The sequence below is a fragment of the Callospermophilus lateralis genome, chromosome 18 (assembly GCF_048772815.1).
Source record: "Callospermophilus lateralis isolate mCalLat2 chromosome 18, mCalLat2.hap1, whole genome shotgun sequence".
NCBI classification, from domain to species: domain Eukaryota; kingdom Metazoa; phylum Chordata; class Mammalia; order Rodentia; family Sciuridae; genus Callospermophilus; species Callospermophilus lateralis.
The window spans coordinates 49,202,443-49,206,655 of NC_135322.1; positions in this window are offsets into that span (position 1 = coordinate 49,202,443).

Genomic DNA, 4,213 nt, shown 5'->3' on the forward strand with positions numbered 1-4,213 from the left:
GACCAGGGTAGAAGTCACAAGTAGTGCTGAACTGGCTTTGCTAGCCATATGAAAACATTGGGATCATTGCTAAGGGTGAACCAGAAGCCACAGAGGGGTTGTAAGCTTGATGGAATGGGCAATTGAGAAAATCCATTTTGGTTGATTAAAGAGAAGGCTAGAGGCAGTAACTTTGTTGCACCTGACCATAAGGTGACCTGGTAGGGAGATTTAAGGTTAGCCTAGTGGGCTTGGAGACATTTCAGAGCTGAGAGGAAAAGTATAGGGAACAGAATTTTTAGATTTCTTCATTTCTCTTATAGTCAGAACAGGCTGGTTGTATTGCCTTAAAACACACAAAAATATTTTTAATTGATTTAAAAGATTTATCCTTTATGTGCTGGGCTCAGTGGCGCACATCTGTAATCCCAGCAGCTTGGGAGACTGAATCAGGAGGATTGCAAAGCCAGCCTTGGCAAATTATTGAGTTCCTAAGCTACCCTGTCTCAAAAATAAGTGCTGGGGATGTGGCTCAAAGGTTAAGTGCCCCTGGGTTCAATCCCTAGTACCAAAAAAAAAAAAAAAAAAAAAAAAAAAAGATCCTTTATGTGATGAATTAAATCAGTCGTTCACCTAGGCTGACAGCAGTACTGGAACATGGACAGCCATTGTGAGAGAACCAAGAAAATAGTGTCATGAAAGAGGTACTGGTTTTGGAAACTCACCTGAAATTGACACATGTCCTCTGTTTTCAATGGACCAAGCTAGACAAACCACACCCAGCTTAAGCTCTGCATGGAACTGCAGGCCTACTTTTTGCCCAGAAGGGAGTCAATATTTATGAATAACTAATAGTTATCATGAATTCCTATTTCAATAATTAAGTATTTGGGGCTGGGGATGTATTCAATAGTAGAGTACTTGCCCAGCATGTTCAAGAGCCTAGATTAAATCCCTAGCAGTGACAGGGTTGAAGGAACACAGGACCTTACTCTTTTCAAGAAAAATATACTTACAAGAGACAAGTCCCCAGTAGTCACACATTGAATTAGAATTCTAGAATCTCATTATATGCCTTCTACCAAGCTAATATACAGGAGCTAATATATAGCGGGAGAATAAGGACAGGAAAAATGCAGGATACACTTCAAAAAGAGAAAAAAGTGGGGCAAGGTATTGTGTCCAACTACAATTAAAAAAAATAATAATAAAAAGAAAAAAGTGACTGGTCTGTTAACTATGAAACATCATGGGGAGACCATTCAAGGATCCTGTGCCCTGAGAGGGGTGTGTTCTTGGTAAGGCTTTCAAGCTTGTTACATTTTTTTAAAAAGTTTTTTTAGTTGTTGATGGACCTTTATTTCATTTATTTACTTATATTTGGTGCTGAGAATTGAACCCAGTGCCTCACACATGCTAGGCAAGTACTCTACCACTGAGCCACAAGCCCAGCTCAAGCTTGCTACATTTCTTGCCTTCAAATTATCACATTTCACTGTTGTACTATGTACTAAAAGGACTGGCATCCTTGCAGCCTCTCCCCCAGCCACTTTTCCCCAGCTCCCCCAAGCCACTTTTCTGAGCAACACCACTACCCATCTCGCTACTCAAACTGGAAAACTGTATCTTTACTCTTGACTCACATTCTCCCTCATCTTCCATACCCAATCTGTAAAATTCTGCCAATAGATTCCATCAAGTCTTTTTGTTTTTAATTTTCAGTTACACACAAAGCATTTACCTGTAAGCACTTTTATAAGAGCAGATCTAACAAATCTCTGAGGGTAGGTATGATCATTGTACAGATAACGAAACCTAAGGCATGGAGAAGTAATTTGGCTAAAACACAGAATTATTAAGTGACAGAACTGGGATTCCATTTTTCAGTCCATGAGCTGTTAATTACTGTGCTGTGTCCTGGGGCTGTCCCTGTAAGTCTGGTTTGAACTGCTGCTATGATCACCTGTCTTCCTGAATACATTCTTCACCAGCCACTTCAATATTTCTGAACATCCCCACCCTTAGTTTGAGAGAATAGCCATTAGAAACATTCTGAGTTGGCCTACTTACCTGAAGCATCTGCTTCTACTTGATGTATTGGGCTCTGGATTATGGCTTCCTGGTACCATCATCCCAAAGCTGTCAGACTCACCTTACAAAAACCTGGTGCATCCCACTTAAATAAGCAAAGATAAACTTGTTATTGGCTAATGTTCACATAAACCTACCTCCCTATTATCCCAACAGGGGATTTCTTAGGGGCTTCCTCTACTTTGTTTTTCCTGTTATTTGCTTTACCAAACTGAAAAATAATTCTCATTTTGTTATGTAGAGGCTTGTGACTTTCTCTTTGTCTTGTATATATAAGGCTACCTGGCCTACCCCATCCCAATTCAGAACCTACTCCCCCCCCTCTTTTTTTTTTCCACTAGAAATAAGACCTTTTAAGTGTTTTTTAATTTATTTTAAAACTTTTGCAGTACCAGGGACTAAATCCAGTGGTACTCTACCACTGAGCTACATCCCCAGCTCTTTTTATCTTTTACTTTGAGGTGGTATTGCTAAGTTGCCCAGGCTGACCCCAAACTTGCAATCCTCCTGCCTCAGCCTCCTAAGTAGTTAGGATTACAGACTTGTGGCACTGCACCTGGCCCTCCTAGAGTTTTAAATAGATCTACTATTTCCAATCTGGTTGGATTTAAGTTCAATTCAGATACTTTTTTAATTGACTAAGACTATTCTTTGCCATTTTTTTTCCAGGTCCTCTTCTCAAGCTATTTAGTCCAGCTGCCCAACTAACCTTTCCTAGACATGTGTTATTAAAACTTGCCGTGGTGAGTGTAAATAAGGATCCCCTGATCCCCATTTCCTGTTTCCATATTGGCATTGACAATTTTTTGAAATGTTTGTTTGAAAACAATTTCCTGAAATGTTCTTCCTTATTGACATAGCTAATGTTTCTTTTGTTTTTACAGAGAAAACGTGTTTTTTTTTTCTCTTGGAATTCCTTCCACATCAATTAATAGAGTATTTCACTTTTTAAAAGTATCTTATTGTACTCATCTGGGTTTATTTAGCCAATTCCCTCCTGGACATCCCAGTGATCCAGTTCTGTTGTTATGGCATATGATGCTGCATTGGACATTCTACTCTGTTTTAATGCCAGTAGCAGTGACTTCAAATATTTATGGGATCTCCCCTGTTACACTTTGCTGCCAATGTTTAATGGTCTTGATCAAATCCTTGGCATTCTCTGTGCCTCAGTTTCCTCATCTATGAATGAGGAAGGAATTCCTCCAGCAGGTTCAGCCTGAACTTTTGGGCTGCATGCACTTGAGCATCCTAAAATGAAAACATAGCCAAGGCTGTTTCTGAGGTCAGTCCTTTGCTGCCACTTTGTAATCGCACATCCACCCTGGGATGAGAGATTATACCCTATTTTACAGGTAAATGAATGAGGTTCAAGTGAGGTGCAAAGCCTTATTCAAGGCTCTTTGTTCCGTAGCCACCAGAACCCAAGTTCTTTCCATTACATCTGCCCCTCAAAGAAGGTTTTTAAACAGGGGAGACAGTGACATGTGGCCTCCTTTGAATCCAGCCCAGGGGTGACTCTGTACCTCTGGATGTGGTTCTAAAGGAGGCTTGGCCCAGGGCCCCTTCCTTTCTACCTAGTCGTCTTCACAGCCAACCGGTCCCCACTTCCCACGCATTCTAGCTACTCTAAACTTCTTCAGGTTGACGCTAGCTCAGGGGAGACTGGATGGGGGAATCTATCCCCCGACCAACAGCATCAGCCCCCGTCAGTCCTGGCCCAACGAGAGATGGGGCACCCGCGGGCCATGGGGCTCTGGGACTCGACGTCCTTTCTCCTGTTGGGTCTCAGACCGTGTGACCTTATGCGCCCAGTGAATGCTAGCGAGACGCGTGTAGATGGAAGATGAATGTTGTGTAGCTATGTGACGTGTGTATTGCGTGGTGTACTCTCCCTAGTGCAGACATGTGAAACGTGTGTGAGGTGGTGTGCAGATGTGGGGGCTCACAACCTCTGGGGCTCTTGGCTTTTAGAATTCCCAGTAGTAAAGTCCTGCATTAACCTTCCCCGGGACTGTCAGGGCCACTTGATCCGGAGCTTGCGCATGCGCGACCCCGCCTCAGGCTCTTCCCCTGTGGCTGGAACTCCGCCTTTGCTCCGCCCCCGCCGCACTTTACGGCTGGGCACTCTGCTTTTGCTGCA